At 46.7% G+C, this 20,597-nt stretch overlaps 1 pseudogene; it reads left to right on the top strand.

Moving 5' to 3' along the window:
* Positions 1 to 14,323: 14,323 nt before the first annotated feature.
* On the top strand, positions 14,324 to 20,597 carry LOC136525950 (uncharacterized; annotated as a pseudogene).

The raw sequence follows: 20,597 nt of genomic DNA, 5'->3' as shown, positions 1-20,597 counted from the left end.
CGGCGTATTTAACAAGTTCATTGAGAACTTACTGCATGTACGACGCCACTTCGTCAAAGTTGGTCAACATGTATAGCATGATATGGCGCCACTCTTCATGATTCAAGGTCTTGGGGGTCGATGCACTTACGCTTCTGAGTTGCCCTCGGAAAAGGCTGAGGTTCGATTCATTTTCGCCAGCATTGTAATGAGGGGGTGGATTATGCACGCTAGGGAGGTTGTCACCATAGTATATTGTTGTTGTGAAGTTCACCACCTCCTCCAGAATATATGCCTCTGCAATGGAAGCCTCGATTTTGCATTTATTTCTACATTTCTTTCGAAGAACCTTTAGACATCTCTCGATTGAATAGCACCAACGGCCCTGCACAGCCCCCCCATTCGTGCCTCATACGGGAGGTGCAAAATCAAATGTTGCATTAGATTGAAGAAGCCGGGTGGAAAGATCTTCTCCAACTTACAGAGCAACACAGGTGTCATTCTTTTCAAGTCAGTAATCACGGTCCGAGATAACTCCATAGCATAAAGCTGGCGAAAGAAATAGCGCAACTCTGCCAGCACTAGCCAGACATGCTCAGGGACATAGCCTCGAACCATCACCAGAAGAAGCCGCTCAATCCATATGTGGTAGTCATGACTCTTCATCCCTAAGACTCGCATAGTAGATAAGTTCACTCCCCTCCTCAGATTAGCTGCATACCCATCAGGGAACATTAACGTCTAGATCCATTCTAGTACTTCCCTCCTTTGGGGCTTGCTCAAGACAAAATCGGCCTTAGGCCTTCTCTATGTCTTGCCGCGACTAGGAGGCTTCATATGTTGGTTTGGTCTATCACATAATGTTGCCACATCCACTCTAGCCTTAACGTTGTCCAAACATGTATTTTGAAGTTTTTCTTTGTAGCTCGGTTGTATGTCCATACCCCTTCCTCCCAAGCATGGACCAATTCAGCAATCACAGGCTCCATGAACACACCCATATTATCCCCCGGGTGTCCAAGAATTATCAACGACAAGAATACGTTATGTGGTTGAAAGCATACGCCCGGGGGAGATTGAGGGGGATAATGAACACGGGCCAACATGTGTATGGGGCAGCCATCATTCCATAAAGATTGAACCCATCTATTGCCAGCGCAACACGTACATTACAAGCCTCTTTAGCTTTCTCATGATGAATGCCATCAAAGTGGTCCATGCTTCACCATCGGATGCATGTACCATCCTGTCAGGATTGTATCGTTTGCCATTTTTGTGCCATGTCATCTGTTTCACGGATTCCTCGGTCATGTATAGCCGTTGGATCCTCGGTATGAACGGAAGGTGCCGTAGGATTGTCACAGGAATGTCAAGCTACCTCTTCTAGCCATCACCAGAATCTACCTCCAGGAACCTAGAGGATTTACACTTTGGACAATACTTTGCTTCCACGTATTCTTTCCTAAATAGGACGTACCCCTTCGGGCAAGCATGTATCTGCTCATACGGCATCTTAAGTGCACGAAGGAGTTTCTGTGACTCGTGCATGCTCTTTGGTAGAAGGTGACCCTCTAGAAGCAGGCTTCCAATAACTGTCAACATACCATTGAAGGTGCCTCGACTCAGGCTATACTAGGACTTTAACGCCATTATGCGTCCAATGGCATCCAGTTGAGAAACCTTTGTCTGGCCGTGAAGGGGTTTCTGTGCCACGGCAAACATGTCATAGAATGCCTTTGCGGTTGCCTCTGGCTCCTCCTCCATATGTCCTTTAGCGAACTGTGCCTCGTGATAGTCATTTAACATGTCTGCTACCCTCGCATCAGCATCGTAATCCTCGATGCGTGGTCTCACCACCACCTCTCTCATATGATCGGCTTCACCATGGTAGACCTACCAGGTATAGTCTGCCGTAAATCCATTCTTCCAAAGATGTTCCCCCATGACCTTCTTCGTTTGTCTTTTCCTGTTTGCACATTTGCTGCAGGGACAGTAAATTTTACTCGCTCCTTTTGCAGCCACGCCAAATGCCCATTCCAAGAAAGCATCGGTCTTGTCGATCCATTCATTGGTGACCTGACCCTGACTTGCGCGGCCCGTGTACATCCACTCACGGTCCTTCATCCTCTAACATATATAGCGGCGAGTAATATAAACATCAATTGCATCTACACGACGTTCCTACTATCTAATAGGTGAGGATAGGTCCTAATCCCACGCGCGGATCCATAGATGAGGTTAGTTTCCATGCTCTACTCCTATCCGAGACAGAATTTCGGCAGCACCTTCCCGTTGTTCTCCAAATACACGTCCTACCAGGGAGAGTGTGTATCCGGAGAACAATAGGGAGATGATGCCAAAACTCTGTCTCGGATCAGAGCAGACCATGGAAACTAACCCCACCTACGCATCCGTGGGCTGTCCAAAAAATGTGGACAATTCGAAACAGATACGGTTTTAGATATGGAAATATCTGCATATTTCCAACCGTATCTCTTTCGAACGGGAGACGCCTAACTGGATTATGTGATCTACGACCATGATACGGAAAGATGTGTTATACCTAGGGTGACGGTGGAGTCAGGCTAGCGGGGCCGTGGCGGGTCGGTGTAGTGGCGAGGCGACGCGGTGCAGGCAGACCTGCAGCGGCGAGGAAGGCGATCGGGGTCACCGAGGTACTCCGGCTTTGCTCCGATAGGCTCTTCTCTGCAAAAAAAGAAACATAAAACTATCAATACAAAATTTCGGCAACACCTCCCCTACACGGTGAGGTTTTCAAAACCTACAAGAAAACCAATGGCATGATGGCCGACATGCACATATATATGAATGGCACGATGGTCGACATGCACAAGATTATATCCAACCACATATATATAACAATTTCACAACCACTCCTATGACTCCTACGATTACCACCACTGCTACTCTACCACTACTACTACCGCAACTACTAGTAATACTACGATGACGACGATAGTAGGGCATACCTAGTGGGCATCGTAGGGCGGCGGTGGTGAAGGGGTCAGGGGGCCGGTGGACAAGGCGACGGCTGGGGCACCTCCTCCTCCTCCTCCTTCTTCCTCCTTCCTCCTTCCTCCTCCCCCTCTTCCTCCTCCTCCTTCCTCCTTCCTCCTTCTTCCTCCTTCTTCCTCCTCTCCTCCTCTCCTCCTCCTCTCTTTCTCGTCCTCCTCCGGCGGCGCGGCACGGGCGGGGGCGGCGGCGGCGCAGGCGCGGGCGCGGGTGGGGGCGGCGACGCTGGCGCTGGCGTGGGCGCGGGCGGCGGCGGTGGCGCTGCCGTGGGGCGCGGGCGTCTGTGTGTGCGTGTGTGCGGTGTGTGCGGGCCGGCTGGGCCGGGAGGTTAAATCCCCCCTTTACCGAGTGCCCCCGATCTGGCACTCGGCAAAGTTTTTTTTAATTTTTTTAATTCTTTGCCGAGTGCCACCTAGCCTAGCACTAGGCAAAGAGGGTTTTTTTTAAAAAAAAATCTTTGTTGCATGACCCCGTACTGGCGCTCGGCAAAGAGGGGTTTTTATTTTTTTCAAAAAAAATTCTTTGCCGAGTGCCATACGTCCTGGCACTCGGCAAAGCGGTGATTTGTCGAGTGTCATTTTATGACACTCGGCAAACCATATTTTTTCACTTTTGACCTCTAAACTTTTTCTACTGTTCTCATACAATACCTGGTACTTCATGTTTCAATGTGGCACATTTCTCGGACTTTTTTTATATTTCTTTAATTTATTTCATTTAATTGAATTTTCTTGGATAATTCAAATTATATCTGCTAGTCATTTGAATAATGAAAAAAAATGAATGGAAAAATAATATTCATATTATTTAGTATAATGTGAGGCCGTATCTAGGACCAGACCACCAATTTTAAACATCTTGTTCACGAAACATGACCACGAACTTGCGGTCGAGTTGTTTTTAAATTCTATAAAAAACAAACGAAGTCTGAAAATTATGAAACTTGTCAAGATGTCATGATATCATATGTGGAGGCTGTGATAAAAATTTAAGAAGGTTTCGCGTAAGTTGTCACGTACGATGCTTACCACCTTGTCGGCCTCTTCACGAAATAATGAAACTTCTTCGGAGATTCTTCGGTTTGCAAGCATTGTATGTGACAACTTGCACGAAACTTTCTCAAATTTTTTATCACAACCTCCACATATGATATCATGACATCTTGACAAGTTTTATGATTTTCGGACTTCGTTTGCTTTTTATAGAATTTAAAAACAACTCGACCACGAGTTCGTGGTCATGTTTCATGAACAAGATGTTCGAAATTGGTGGTCTGGTCCTAGATACGGCCTCACATTATACTGAAAAACATGAATATTATTTTTCCATTCATTTTTTCATTATTCGAATGACTAGCAGTTATAATTTGAATTATCCAAGAAAATTCAATTAAACGAAATAAATTAAAGAAATATAGAAAAAGTCCGAGAAATATGCCATATTGGAACATGGAGCACCAGGTATTGTATGAGGACTACAGAAAAAGTTTGAAGGTCAAAAGTAAAAAAAAAAATAGTTTGTCGAGTGTCATAAAATGACACTCGACAAATAACCGCTTTGTCGAGTGTAAAAAAATGACACTCGGCAAATCACCACTTTACCGAGTGTCGCCGAGTGTCAGAAGAAGACACTCGGCAAAGGGTTAACGGCGGCGGCCCTTTGCCGAGTGTCAGGAGAATAACACTCGGCAAAGCCAGTTTTGCCGGGTGTTATTAATTGCTGAGTGCTCGGCATTCACCAAACCACCTCTTTGGCGAGTGTCAGTTGTTTGCCGAGTGCTTTATCTCTGGTACTCGGTAAACAGCCTCTTTGTCGAGTGCCCGAAAAAAAAGCACTCGGTAAAGTGTTTGGAGGTGAAATGTGCGTGACTATAATTTTTCTTTCTATGCAGAATGCTCCCTTTTAAAATTTATTAATGTGTTAATTTAGTTGTATCCTAAGTCCAACTTCTTAGAGTGTGACCAAATTATTAAAAAAAAACAGAGCAACTTCTACGACACATAATTAGTTTCATTAAATCCATCATTGAATTTGGTCAAATTTGAAGAAAATTATTGACTTATATATGACAAACCTAAAACATCTTTGCTTTTGGAACCGAGGGAGTATGCATGCTACAGTGGTAGAAATTTGGACTACAAGGAACATGTCTGTACGAGCAAGGATCTTTCTCCGTATTTTCCTGCGTATCATTGATTCATTTCTACCTAGAAAGAATTGGAACAGTTCTTTATTACGTATTATGGAGGCTAACGTTAGAAAAGTCCCTATTTGTGAAAAAAAATATTTCAGGCAAACTTTAATGGACCAAAAAATTGTGGGTCTACTTACATAAAGTAGGTAATGATTGCGGCTGCTTCCATCATGTTTGTTGACTTGTATATATATTTCGAAGAAGCGAAGGTTCTCATGGGAACTGAAATTAATTTGGCCAACAAACATGAGAACCGTAATGATACGAGCCGCCCCTGTAAATGGGGTCTGATTTGTAGGGGCGGCTCAATCACCAGCCGCCCCTAGAGTTGCTATTTGTAGGGGCGGCCGGTGATTGAGCTGTCACTATAAATATCCCCGTATATATAGCTCCGATTTGTAGGAACGGCTCAATCACCAGCCGCCCCTACAAATGACCCACATATAAAACAGCTGCAGTACATTCTTTCTTCTCGGGTCACTCACTCCAACCCGTAAAAGAAAGGTGGGGAGGCCTTTGGCACCTATCAAAATTTGCTCTATTAAGGAGGGAAGGTTTTGGTCTCAAATCCTTTGGTGGAGAGGTTGTAGAAGGTAAGAAAATGCTATTCCACACTTTTTTTAAGTTTTAATGGTTGGTTAGTGAGTAATTAGAGTTTTATTTTTCTCTCTCTTCTATGGTGCTTGAGCTACTTATGAAGCAAATTAGACCCAAGTTTTAAATGTACTAGGATAAATTAGGAAGGGGAACAAGATCATACCCTTATTTGGTCCATGTTTCTTGATTTTAGTGAACAATTAGTTAGTTTTATGGATGTTTCATGTGCATGTGGATCTAGATCTAGGGTTTGGTTTTTTTTATTAATTTCGTTTTTGTAAGTTTATGTTTGATGAAATTGGACTAGGGTTTATATGAAAGATATTGGGTAAAGTATAATTGTTGCTAATTGTTGTCTTTCAAATTGTTTATTGTAATCAATAAATATGTATTGTAATTATTTATGGATAAATGGGTCATTAATTAATTTTTCTCTACCATGGTGTGTTTGTATGCTTCATGTAATTATATTATATTTATATTCATATATATCTGAAGTATATACAATTATTCTCAAGTAATTATTAATTTGTTTTATTTTTATATATATCTGAATAAGTAGTCATTTAATGTTTATTTTGTTGTTGTTGTAAAAGATGGAGTACAGGAACTCTTGGATGTATGGTTCGTTAAAGTTTAAGGCAGGTTTCCGTGAAGAGGTGGATAAATTTATTGAAGCCGCAAAGAAGTATGCAACGACATTGAAAGAGAATAAGGATACAATTATTTGCCCATGTAAAAATTGCAAGAACCATATGACATGGACAGATGTGACTATCATCAGATCACATTTGATTATGAGAGTATTTGTTAAGGACTACATAGTGTGGATTCATCATGGTGAAACGGTTATTGTTAACGACGAGGATGAGGACGAATACGACGACGAAACCATAGAATCCATGTCCCAATATTCAGCAGAGCTTGATGCACGAATGTATTTCGAGCTTGGCAATGAACAAGGTGGTGATGCTGGTGGTTGAGATGGTAACGACGAAGGTGGTGCCAATAATGATGGTGGAGCACGTGTCGGGGATGAAGATGATTTGGAGGACATGATTCGAGCCCTTGGATCAGAGATTTTACTAAATAGTCCGAAAGGTCTAGAAAATTTGAAAATGGTGACAAAAGCATCTAAGGAGACTGTGTATGGTGTTGAAAAGGGCTGTCCGACACATTGGACATTGCTACGTTTTGTGCTTGAGCTGCTCATCCTGAAGGCTAAGCACGGCTGGTCAGACTGTAGTTTCAATGATCTATTGCATCTCCTGTTATGGGTGCTGCTACAACCAAACTCAGTTCCCACCAACACATACCAAGCGAAGAAGGTCATAAGTCCATTGACAATGGGGGTTGAAAAAATCTATGCATGTCCCAACCACTGTATACTTTTTCGTGGCGAAACGTTCAAGTCACTGGATAAATGTCCCTGGTGTGGGGCCAGCCGATACAAGAACAATGACATTTACGGTGGGGACGAAGCCTCCACGAGGAAAAAGAGGAATAAGAAGGGTACAAAAAAGGTGGTACAAGAATCTTAGCCCCCAGAGGACACTCCATTAGGCAACGATGCAAAGCGGAGAAGAATTTCTGCCTTGGTAATATGGTACCTGCCAGTGACCGACCGCTTGAGACGTATCTTCCTAAACCCTAAAGAAGCCGCACTCATGACATGGTGGGATGATGAACGCAAGGTGGATGATGATAAGATTGCACACCCGACTGATTATAGTCAGTGGCAAAGGTTTGATGAGAAGCACAAAGAATTCAGCGATGACCCAAGAAATGTACGGTTTGGCTTGAGCACCGATGAAATGAATCTCTTCAATGAGAGGATGAGCGACCATAGCGCATGGCCAGTGATCTTGACCATGTACAACATCCCATTGTGTCAGAAGAGAAAGTACCTTCTCCTCACTATTCTTATTTCTAGCCCTAAACAATCAGGCATTGATATAGACGTGTTCCTCGAGCCATTGATGTAAGAAATGGAGAGGCTATGGAGGCATGAGGAGCAGATGTACAATGCGTTTCGAAAGGAGGATTTCATATGTAGAGCAATAATATTTGTTATTACCAATTATTATCCCGCGCTGTTTGCTTTGTCTGGATAGATCAAAGGGAAGACGGGATGCTTGGTTTGCTTGGATGGTACTACATGGGTGTACCTGGATGCATCCAAGAAGATAGTTTACCTAAGGAACCGACGCTTCTTAAAGACAAGTCACAAGTACCGCAGCAAATTATTCTTTAGATTTTATGACAACACCCCGAAGATTGAACCCCCTCCGGAGAGACGTCATAACGGAGAACACGTGTACAGAATGGTGAAAAACATACGTGTCATCTGTGAAAAGAAGAATTTGGATGGGACGAACAGAGATAGAAGCACACCTCTTGTCGAAATCGTACCTTTCAAGAAACAATCGATCTTCTTTCAGTATCTGCCTTATTGGCCAGACTTGGAGGTCCCCCATGCCATTGATGCTATGCACGTGCAGAAGAATATCTTTGAGAGTCTCATTGCTACCTTGATGGACACAGGCAAGTCAAAGGATGGTCTGAAAGCACGGAAAAGACATGGTGCAGCTAAACATGATGCCACAGCTTCACCCGGTACCTGAGGCTAATGGAAAATACACTCTGCCCGCGGCGTGCTTCAACCTAACACCAGACGAGAAGAGAGCTATATGCACTTTCCTAAGGGGGATCAAAGTCCCGACTGGGTTTTCAGCAAATGTGAAGAAGCTAGTGTCGATGAAGGACTTGTCAATAACACACTGCAAGGCTCACGATTGCCATGCGATGCTGACAGTGTTTCTTCCTATTGCAATCAGGGCTATAAAGCCAGAGTTCTTGAAAATGGCCATCACCCGCATGTGCTACTTCTTTTCGAAGATCTCACAGAAGACGATTGGCAAGCAAGAGTTGAGTGACCTACATGAATTTGTGGTGGAGACATAAAATAAACTAGAGATGTGTTTACCTCCTGCTTTTTTTTATATAATGCCACATCTCATGATTCACATGGTTCATTAGATAGGGATACGGTGACATACAAAGACTTCATATCGATTCTCAAGACGTATACATATCGACAATCCTCATTAGCTTATATGTTTGTATACATACTTGTAACGTTCACTTTTGGATACTAACAAGTTGTATTTGCTAAAATAATTCGAACAGGGCATTTAGGTTCTATGTCACTAATCATCATAGAAGGCATGATCCAGCAAGAAAGAAAAAGCTGGCTATAAAAACACTATGTGCGGTAAGTGTAACTTACTTCTTCAGTACTCCGTTACATGGCTGTCAAAAGCATTACTTAACATTTTCATATGCAAAACACACAGTGCCCCAAGTAGAAGACTGGGAGTGTACATTGTGGATACTATATATGTTCGATGATGAGTAACACCGGTGCCTACAGGAGACACCCCTTAAGGGTAAGTTTGAACCTCTTCACCCGTAGTATAAAAACTTCGTACATGATATGAAATACTAAACCGAAACTTGTTCTCTTATAGTGGAGAGAAGAGAAAGGAATAAAAAGAGACTCATACAAGGATGACCAACTCTTAGAGCGCGTCGACGATCTTTGCAACTTCATATTGGACCAGATTGTACACGTCAGAGGCGCCTACCGAGAGTCTGAGTTAGGTACAAATCCTTAGTACCAACACCTTCGTGAGACTGAAAGGCTAGCTCTAGGACGTTGATAACAATGTCTATGGAATTTGTATATTTAATGATGGATTGTATATATTCTTGTGAATTGGACTTGTAATTGTAGTTTATAGAATACTCTTGTGCTTGTAGTCGCGGTCGCGGGGCGTTCGGCAACGCGAACGCGGTTTGGAACGTTGGTCGTGGGGCGTTTGGCAACGCGAACGCTGGTCGCAGGGCGTTTGGCAACGCGAACGCGGTTTGGAACGTTGGTCGCGGGGCGTTCGGAAACGCGAACGCGGTTCGGAACGTTGGTCGCGGAACGTTCGGCAATGAGATTTTGAATTGTAAATTTGAATTTTTTTTACGGAAAAACGTATACAAATACCTGTTTCTAAGGGCGGCTGGTACTACAGTCGCCCCTACAGATCGATTTGTAAGCCGCCCCTACAAATCGATTTGTAGGGACGGCCTGAGAACCGCCTCTACAAATACATGATTTGTAGAGACGGTTCGGTAGGGGCGGCTAGCCAAACCGCCCCTACAAATGGTTATGAGTCGCCCCTAAAAATCGATTCTGTAGCGGTGTCTTTTTATGACTCGACTGTTTTTTATTATTATTTTAAGCAGTATGCATGCAGTTATAAAAAGCGAGCGCAACAGCGAAATGACATTCTCCAAGGGACAAATAAATTACTGGTAAACAAAAAGAAGGTAGCGCAAATCATGTGGGTCTAAATTAATAGTACATTTAAGAAGCACTCGAGCCCGTCACGTTAAGATTTGCAGTGCATCCTAAGCAAAGATCAGCACCACCAATCCGTTAGCGTGAGCAGCCACTCTGTTTTTCTTGCATTGGATGGATGCTAGCATAGCATAGCCTGACGGCGCCCCGACAACTACTAGAGCAATAACAAGAGGTAGATCTTTTTTTTGCCTTTCCCGGCCTCCATTGGAAGTTAGATTAGAGAAAAGCAAAGGAATAATCACTCAGCAGATTATTTGGCTTACATGACTACATCATCACCAGCGACCCTTAGATCCTTACTACCCTACTGTCTTAATGGTTCCATCAGCCGCAAGCATTTCCAGCTGAATACTCTGTCATGCCATATTTGTGAGGACCTGTGTCTCCTCTGCCTGACATGCATGAACAATCTCTCAGCCTCAGGTGCCCCGGTGTAGTAGCGACGTCCCGTGAACCTCGCTTCGCTGCAAAGCTAGGCTAAAAAATAGTGTTCGCTGATTTGTTACGAGAGAAAAACAATGTACCATGACCGGTAAATTTAAGAGCGAACATATCTAAGCTAGGTTCCTTCCAGTGGCGGATCTACAGGGGGGGCTGCCGGGGCTACAGCCCCCCTAAGCTGCCTTAATCCTTCATTAATTACTGTAGCTTAAGGTGAATTCACCTTTAATTTTTAGCTTTAGTCCTAAATCTTCTTTGTTCAGTCCCTCCTTCGTCCCAATCATAGATCCGCCACTGGTTCCTTCTGTTACCGTTGTATCACACATTGCACGCAGTTTCAGGCTATCCCCGGCTGCTTGGCGCTAGGTAGGGGAAGAGAAAAAAAAAGTCCACGCGGCGGCTGCACGGTCAGTTTCAGCGTCGTTGCCGCCCGCCGGCCGGGCCGCCTTTGAGTGCCGCGGAATCAACGGCGACCCGGGTATCTGACCCGACGCATGGCTCCAAGCAGCAAGAGCAACTCACACAATGCAAAGTGCAGGATCGACTGCATAATTGCTAGCTGATCGACGACGCTCAATCCTCTCCGAGTCCCAGGATCATCTATTCAGCTAGCGTCGTCACCTAACAAAAGCGAAAGATTGATCGATCGACCGGCCGGCGTCGAGAGCGACCGCCTTCCGAAGTGACACTGACGATTTGATCCATCGGTTAGGTTGGCGATTGGTTTGGTGCAGGGAAAGGCTTCCCGTTGATTTCGTGGCTGTGGCTTGGCTTCGATGCATGTGTGCCTGGCAGTGGGCAGTGCCCGCAGCAGGTGGTAGATGCAGCATGATACCTGCTGCTGCTGGTGCCCTTGGATCATCGTTGTGCGGTCGGTTTCAGGTTCAGTCTCAGTCTCGCTGTTTGCCTCGCCTTTTCTCCCTTCTGAGTGCTGCGTGGTGACGGCTTTTGGTACATGTACTGTCGGTGTAAAGGATTGTTATATGTGAACAACAAAGGGCTTTCTTCCGTTCCGACTGATGCTACGGCTGCCATCGAGGTTTGTTATTAATCGTAGGTCGTCTCTGCGAGACCGTGGTAACCGGGCCAGTTCACGCCAATGGTACAGCGTCCATCTCGAGCTGGTGTACAGTCTCGACCTCACTCTCTGATACGAACGCGTACACGCATTATATACTATGTTCTCTCTACGTGCACATCCGAAACATTCCACATTTCGACCTCTTTATTATTTATGGAATCGCAGGGAGTGTTATCGAGGAACATGATTTTGACCATTAGCATTTAATTTAATTAATATAAGGCATGAAACTAGCTAGATACTACAGAAGTTGGCACGCGTGGGATAGGAAGTAGGACTATTGTGATCTGATTGTTCAGCCCAGACGAGCCGTAGCCCGTAGAGGACCTGACGAGTGTTATTCAGGAACATGATTTTGAGCTGTAACCCCTGCTGTTGCTGGCTGGCACTTGCTGCTCTGACCACATGTACGTCCTCCCGGAGATTTTAATTCAGATGAGAGTCTAGTCGTGGCTCGTGGGTCCTTGCGACGACGGTAGTACCGATTCCAACTTCCAAACGCGGTTGGATAAGTATATGATCGATGATGTTGCTCTGTAACCTCCAGCACGTGCATGCCGGCGTGTATATGGATACGTCCACCATACAAGTCTGAACAGCTGACGGCGTGTTTTCAATTCTTCAGTCCTGGGATTTCTGACAGCCTGTTCGTAAATGATCGTAAATTTTCAGCCAGAACAATATTTTTCTCTCACACCAAACCAGATGACAGTAATAATCCACGATCGTATACGATCGTTTCAGCCCCAGCTGAACAGGCTACTTAATGCGAAACTACCAGATTCCAATCTATTATATCCTACTGCAGTGGGAACGTTCAGATACAAAGCAAGCATACAACCTACCTGTGCCGTAGCCCAATCAACCAGAATCCAATGTATATATCCTGGGAGGCTGGGACTGGCAGCCTGGACGCCGATCGAGGTTCTGAATTCTTTTCTTGGGTGCGCGCGGTCGCGTTCGGATTGCGTGAGCGAAAGGCGAATAATAAACAAGTTCCATGGATGGAAGCATCGGGCGTTGGGACTAGGGACAAAACAAGGAATCGAAGGTTGGAATTGGAATAGAATATATAGATAGATAGGATTAAGTCCACTTTTGATCCCTCAACTATTATGTTGATCTAATTTTAATCCTCAACTACAAAACCGTCTATTACTGGTACCCAACTGTCAAAACAGTTCACTTCTAGCACCTGGCGCGGGGGCAAAGCTGTTTTGACCGACGTTGAACGATTTTGACCACGCACGGGAGCATGCCGGCCCAGGAGGGTAGGCCCAGGGCGCGCTGCGCATTTTGCATAAGAGACCCTGGATTTTCATGAAACTAACCTTCACTCCATACTACTATTCACATGAGTCATAACATTTGTATTTAGCACCCATAAAAATCTCGTCTTCACCTTTCCCAGTCCCTGGGCGGCTCCAGAGCAGAGCATGCCACAGGGGGCGACAGTCGACAGCCAATCCGGCCAAGAGGAGGCTCGCCGGAGGCGAGGGAGGGAGGCGCGAGGAGCGCACAGCCCACGTGGCTCCAGAGCAGAGCAAGCAGTAGCATAGCGGGCAGCAAGCAGCAGCTGTGATAATCGCCGTCGTGGCCGCGCCGCCAGACGTGTCAGCGGCCTCAACGCCGGCAACGCCGCCAGCATCCCCTCCAAGTGCGGCGTCAGCATCCCCTACACCATCAGCGCCTCCACCGACTGCTCCAGGTACGTACCAAGGCAGGGAGGCGGACCGCCGCTCATGCCGTGGGACGACGCGAGGCCTATCGCCGGCGGCATGGCGTGCTGGTTGCGCGGAGGCAGGAGCCCCAGCGTGTCGATGACGCCTCCACCGCCTGAGGCCCGCCCGAACGGCACGCCCATCTACGGCAGCGGGTGCGGCGGCGGCAAGGCGCCGAGGTGGTGGTGACCGCCGTTATGGTGGTGCAGCTACGCGACGAGGAGGTGGGTGCTACCACGGAGTGTGCCCTGGATGGGGTGCGTCTGCTTGCCCTCGTACGTGGTGATCACCACCGCCGGGTCCTGGTACGACCGCTCCACCCGCTTCTTCACCGGTAGTAGCTCCTGCATGCGCCATCACACGCGCGGTTGCGCCTCCACCGTTAGCTCATGCAGACATGGGAGTAGGATCGGAGAGAGGTGCGTGCAGTGCAATAGGGTAACTGTATATACATGTTGTGCATGTATGTATGTATGTATGAATGCGTAGGAGTACCACGTACCTAGGGTATGGGCTGTTCTTGACGGCCTTGTTGTCGTACTTGCGCCACCGGTAGCCGTCCTCGAGGTGGTCGACCTCGCTCTTGGTCATGAACGCGAACCGCGGCTGCCGCTGCCGCTTCTCTCCCTTGCCCTTGCCCTTCCCCGTCGCTGACCAGCAACAAGAGCCGTCGTGCTCATCGATCTCATCAGCTCCTCCCGTAACCTAGCCGGGTCAGCGGAAAGTGATGCGGATTTCGTTCAAACTAAGATACGATACGTGATTGTGTGCGCGAGGTGCGTGGTCGGCTGGCTGGGCTGGCCTGGATCCCGTTCAAACGCGGTGGTTGGCTGGGTGTGCGATTCCGCTACACTAGCGAGATGGAATCCGTCGGCGCTAGCCCCGGGGAAGGAGCGGCGAGCGCTCCACGCAGGCCGTCCCTGCCATGGAAGGTGCGGTCCTAACTCTTGTGCCTCGACGTGGTCGCCGGCTTCTCGATGCGTCGTGACGGCACGATCAACCGCCCCTTCTTCAGCTTCTTCGACCGTCGTGCCCGCGCAAGCGCGCGCCCGGACGTGCACAGCGTCCGGTCCACCGACGTGGACGTGGACGTGGACGCGTCGCGCGGCCTATGGGCGCGCGTGTTCTCACCGTCGGAGGCCGCTTCCGCCTCGCCGCTCCCCATCGTGGTCTACTTCCACGGCGGCGCCTTCGCGCTGCTCTCCACGGCCTCGGTCCCCTACGACGCCATGTGCCACCGGTTCTGCTGCGAGCTAGGCGCCGTCGTCGTGTCCGTCGACTACCATCTCGCCCTCGAGCACCGCTGCTCCGCCGCATACGAGGATGGCATCGACGTGCTCCGGCACCTCGCTTCCGCGGGCCTTCCCGACAGCGTCGCCGTCCCGGTGGACCTCTCCCGCTGCTTCCTCGCCGGGGACAACGTCGGCGCCAACATCGCCCACCACGTGGTGCAGCGCTGGACGACGGCCGGCGTCGCGTCCTCGTCCCCACCGTGATCCAACCCATTCCGCCTCGTCGGCGTCGTCCTGGTGCAGCCGTACTTGGGCGGCGAGGAGCGGACAGACATGGAGGCCAAGCTAGACGGGAAGGTGCTGGTGGTGACCATGCGGGGCTCGGACTAGATGTGGTCAAAACCGCTTGACGTGGGTCAAAACAACCTTGCCCTATGCCTAGATGCTAAAAGTGAACGGTTTTGACAGTTGGAGTTCCGGTACTAGGCAGTTGGAGTTCCGGTACTAGACCAACACAATAGTTGAGGGGCCAAAAGTAGACTTAATCCATATATATATATATATGTTGTTTTCCTATAATGCACCTGGGTGCAATCTGTGTACAGAATGCATCCAGGCCAACCGGCGTGCCTTGTGTGGGCAACCGGCCCAACTAACCCACTAATCAGGCGCGGGCCACACACCTCTATCCTCTCCCATGTCAACATCGCCCCACCAGGCAGCGAGGCAGGCACATAGCGAGCGTGCGAACGAGTTGCAATTTGTGTACGATGGAAGTTACAATCGGTAGAAGGGATGATTTGCAATTTATGTACGACTGAAGATGCAATCGGTTAACGGACTGAGTTGGAACTTGTATACAAATGGAGCTGCAACCAACCGTCCAGGGCAGTTGCAACTGGCCGACCCAACCGAAATGCAACTGGCCTACCACCAAGGTTGCAATTTGTGTACGACGGAAGTTGCAATCGGTTGAAGGGATGAGTTGCAATTTGTGTACGACTGAAGATGCAATTGGCTGACGGGCTGAGTTGGAACTGGTATACAAACGGAGCTGCAACCAGCCGTCTAGGGCAGTTGCAACTAGCCTACCCAATCGGAATGCAACTGGCCTACCACCAATGTTGCAATTTGTGTACGACGAAAGTTGTAATCGGTTGAAGGGATGAGTTGCGGTTGAGGGGCGGCGCCTGGGTCCTGTACAGGCGTGCGGGGTCTCGGGATATACAGGCGCGCGGGTCAACCGGGTCGGACTCCGCACCGGTATGGCTCGAGCTCGCTGCGCTCCGCGCGTCTCGCGACTGGGTGCATTTGCTATATAGAATGCATCCAGGTGCATTTTAGCCTCGTCCTATATATATATATATAAAGAGAGAGAGTATACTATGTAGCGAGCTACAAAATAACCTTATTCTGTGGCCAGCCAATCCAGCGCACCAGGTGTCTCCCGCTGGTCCTCACGATCCAGTTCCGTGCTGCTGACACAGGAAGCCGCGGAGCCGAATGAGCCGATGTGCTGAGCCACACGGTTACATTGGTCCACCTACAGTTACTGCCTGCCCATGATTACCGTTGGATTTAATTTCCTACCTAAAAAGCATGCATCTCTATCTCTATCTCTATCTCTATCTCTATTTCTATCTCTTCTCTATCTCTATCTCTATCTCTATCCCTACCCCTATAATACACCACTTTAAATTATCCTATAGCCACCAAACAAATCACACCTCTACAGTCACCACTTAAACTACGTTCACCCCACAAAACGCATACAAAAAAAGACGACATTAAAAACGTGCGCACCAGATTAACTCTCACTCATTCTCTCTCCTTACTCAACCACATCCAGCGGTCCTCCTTCTTTGGATGTGCCTTGCCCCCAGCGACCGCCCGCGAGCATTGTGCGAGACCGCGGCACCCCCCCCCCCCGCCCCAGCGACCGCGAGACCGCGGCCCTCCTCCAGCGACAGCGCGAGACCACCGCGAGACCGCGACCCTCACGCTCGCGTCCCCTCCCTCTCTCGATCGCGCTCACGCTCGCAGCAGCTCTCACGATCGCGTGGTAGAGATAGCGGCCAACGACGCCCAGGAGTGGAGGATGTTGCCGCCCAGTGCCCAGGAGCGGACGACATCGGCAGTGAAAGAAAGGTCGCGACGCCCGAAGCCTAAACCCTAGCAGGTTCCGCCGCAGCGCAGGCAGGCCGTTGGCGGCAAACGGCCAGAATACCTAAGCGGCAGCGCCGTACTGCGGCAAAGATCGCGGGCAGCGACTGGGACGGAGGACATTGCCGCCCAGTGCTCGGTAACGGACGACGACGTCGACGACACGCCTGAACCCTAAACCTCGCTGAACGAGTACGACGCGGCAGCGCACCTGACGGAGGAGACAAAAAAACGCCGACAAGAACGACCCATCGCTATCCTCTCCAGCATCGGCATCATCTCCGTCTTCAGCTGGGCGTACATCCTGGCCCTCATCTTCAGCATCCAGGTACTTGCTTGCTGAGGAAACTAACACACGTGCAATGCATTGCAGTTAGCTGTCGATTCCTCTCACAAATGTCATCCCATGTCAGATTAATTGATTAAGAAAAAAATATTCTATAATATTTGAAACTGCATAGAGAAGGTCACAATGCGGATGCGGTAGCTGTATAGAGATAGCAATGCAACGTCCGATATCTGCATCTTTCAGATTCCTACGGATCTACGTGAATTCTACTGTGGTTAATTAAAAACAAAAAAAAGGCCATGTCAAACCAGAAAGCAGATCACAGTGCTTTAGATGACATAACAAACAACAACACAGGTACGAGCGCTTCCTGGGCTGTGGCGGAGTTACTTTTGATATTTTTATAACCTTCTCAGTTTTAGTTCAACCACCTGTGGATGAGGCTGAGCAGAAGAGGGAAGAGAGGAATAGAAAACAACGGGAATACCGAGCAAGGATAAAGGCTAATGAAACTGACAAGCAGAGAGAAGAGAGGAATAAAAAGCGTCGGGAACAACGAGTATCGAAGAGGATAGAGTCAACGACGCATACTATAGGGACTGATCATGGTATTGCTTATTTTTTTAATAATGCTTCCTTTCTTTTTTTTCAATGTTGATCTTACTCCTTGATTGATGATAGGTCAACAAGCACCATATGGAGTGTGTTCAAGTATTCTCCGAGCATCAGATGTTGAGGACAAGGAAAATGTGTGCCCGGAAAACAACACGGATTGGCTACACAAAAATTATAATTATGCCCGTACAAGACAACCTGACCTCTGATGCTTCTTGTGTGCCCACCAGCTTGACAAGCCAGTCTGTTCAATGCAACGGCAACTCCAGGTGCCTATCTTTGTATTTTTTTCATTTCTGCAATCCATGTTGCAACTTCGACAATGACAATGTTTTCCACCCAATGGTGACCAGTTACCAGCTCAAATAGGCAAAGGGCCCTCGCAAAACGAGAGAGGTACAATAATATGGATGAACACAACAAGGAAAACATGTTGTAGAGAAATAGGGACTACAAGAAAAAGATGAGGACTTAGTGAGCCGGTGACTTGGCAAAAGAAACATTGCATACAGTACAAAATGATATAGAATATGATGGTGCCTTGTTCGAGCCTATAAACAATCAGTCTGACCAAGGTGTGTTCATTTTCTTTTTTTTCCAACAAAAAAGCACATTTATTTTATTTTATTTTGATAACACACTCAGTCAATGTGTTCTATATCTAATTGTTGGACCAAACATCATGCAGAGGACCATCTGGAGGCACCTCGTGCTTTGGATATTGATGATCTTCTTGATGACGATAGACCAGGCAGTATTTGGTGAAGGTAAATTTATTTTGTGTGGCGCCTTCAAGTAAATTAATTTTGATGAAGGTAAAATTTATTAATGTTGTGCAATGACGGCCTAGTGCTTGCTTTCATAGCAGATGGTGCCTTCGAGTCCTATCGTGTCAGGTGTCAATGGCGTTGATCTGAATAACAATGAAGATCCTTACGATTATGTCTACCAAAATTTGCCTGATAGGCACCATGAACGTTGTGTGAAAGTAAGAGGTGCCGAGTTGGACAATTGGTGGGTGGTTCCATACAATCCTGGGCTGCTTATGACATATAATTGCTACATAAATGTTGAAGCTTGCTCAAGCATCAAAGCTTGTAAGTACTTGTTTAAGTATGTATACAAAGGCCATGACTATGCATCATACTTTGTTGATCCTGCTGGAGTAATCAATGAGATCCATCAGTACAGGGATGCTAGATACATATCACCCCCGGAAGCTGTACATAGGATTTTCGGCTTGCACCTTTTTGGAGTTTGTCCATCTATTTTGCAGCTCCAATGTCATCTACCTAATATGCAGTCTGTTATTATTGAGGAGACAGACAATCTCAAGGATGTTATAAAAAAGTCATCCGTAACTATGACGACACTCACGTAATACTTCACATTGAACCGTGCTGATAGTTATGCAAGGAAATTTTTGTATAGAGAGATCCCATAACACTACCGGTGGATTAGTGGTAAGAAGGCATGGCAGAGAAGAAAGCAGAGGGGGCAGATGGGGCGTATTGTGTATGCACACCTGACTGAAGGAGAAAGATATTTCTTGAGAGTACTTCTAAATCATGTACGAGGTGCAACCTCATTTGAGAATTTACGGACAGTTGCTGAAATCATGTACCCTACTTTCAGAGAAACATGCGAGAAGAGAGGACTCATAGAAAGGTATCAGACTATTGATAACTGCTTGAGTGAGGCAATAACTTTTCGGATGCCAGCAGCTCTACGATGGTTATTTGCGACTATCCTTGTGTTTTGTGAGGCCACCAACATCCGTGGATTGTGGGACAAGCACAAGGAATCTTTCTCTGAAGATTATAGCCGAAACAATCCTAACATAGGAGCAATAGAACAAATGGTTCTCAGAGACATTTGAGATTTACTTCAGTCAATGGGAAAGGATATCAGGAATTATTATCTACCTAAGCTAAATGATACAGGTAATATTTTCAGCAGTAATATTATTCTAAAAAATATTTTAATGTCTGTTACAATACATAATTCTAATAGTTTAATATTTAGATGTCAATATAGTAACTATTTCATATTTATTTACTGATTTCAGTATCATTTTCTTGTGTCAAGTAGATGAAGTTAACAATGACATTATGAAAGAGGTTAGGGAGGAACTAGCTGTGCTTGTCGACCAATAACATTTGGATATGTATGCATCTCTTAACAATGAACAACGTGAAGGATTTGATGAAATATTAAATTGTGTACTGAATAAGAAGAGCCAAGTGTTTTTCGTGAATGGTCCAGGAGGAACATGAAAGACATTCCTATATAAGGCACTTCTTGGTAGAGTGCGCTCGGAGGGATTAATTGCCATTGCAACTGCAACTTCGGGTATTGCGGCGTCGATATTGCCTGGAGGACGCACAACACACTCAAGGTTCAAAATCCCAATTAAGCTTGCTGACAATAGCACACGTAGCTTCACAAAGCAAAGTGGCACTGCAGAGTTACTGCGTAAGGTATCCTTGATTATCTGGGATGAAGTAGCAATGACAAAGAGGCTAGCAGTTGAGTGTCTTGATAGGTCCCTCCAAGATATTATGAATTCCTGTTTGTCATTTGGGGGAAAGGTTATGGTATTTGGTGGAGATTTTAGACAAGTGCTACCTGTGGTACCACGTGGGACAAGAGCACAGATAACATGTGCTACATTGCAGCGATCTTATTTGTGGGAAAGAATAAGGAAGATACTGTTGTTATGTAACATGAGGGCTCAGTCTAACTCATGGGTTGCAGATTACCTTCTTAGATTTGGGAATGGAACTGAAGAGACAATTGGAGATGATTATGTACGCCTTCCGGATGATATTTTGA

This window comes from Miscanthus floridulus, chromosome 19 (genome assembly GCF_019320115.1).
Source record: "Miscanthus floridulus cultivar M001 chromosome 19, ASM1932011v1, whole genome shotgun sequence".
In the NCBI taxonomy this organism is placed as follows: domain Eukaryota; kingdom Viridiplantae; phylum Streptophyta; class Magnoliopsida; order Poales; family Poaceae; genus Miscanthus; species Miscanthus floridulus.
Note: the sequence above shows the minus strand (reverse complement) of the source record. Positions and strands in the feature narration are given on the sequence as shown.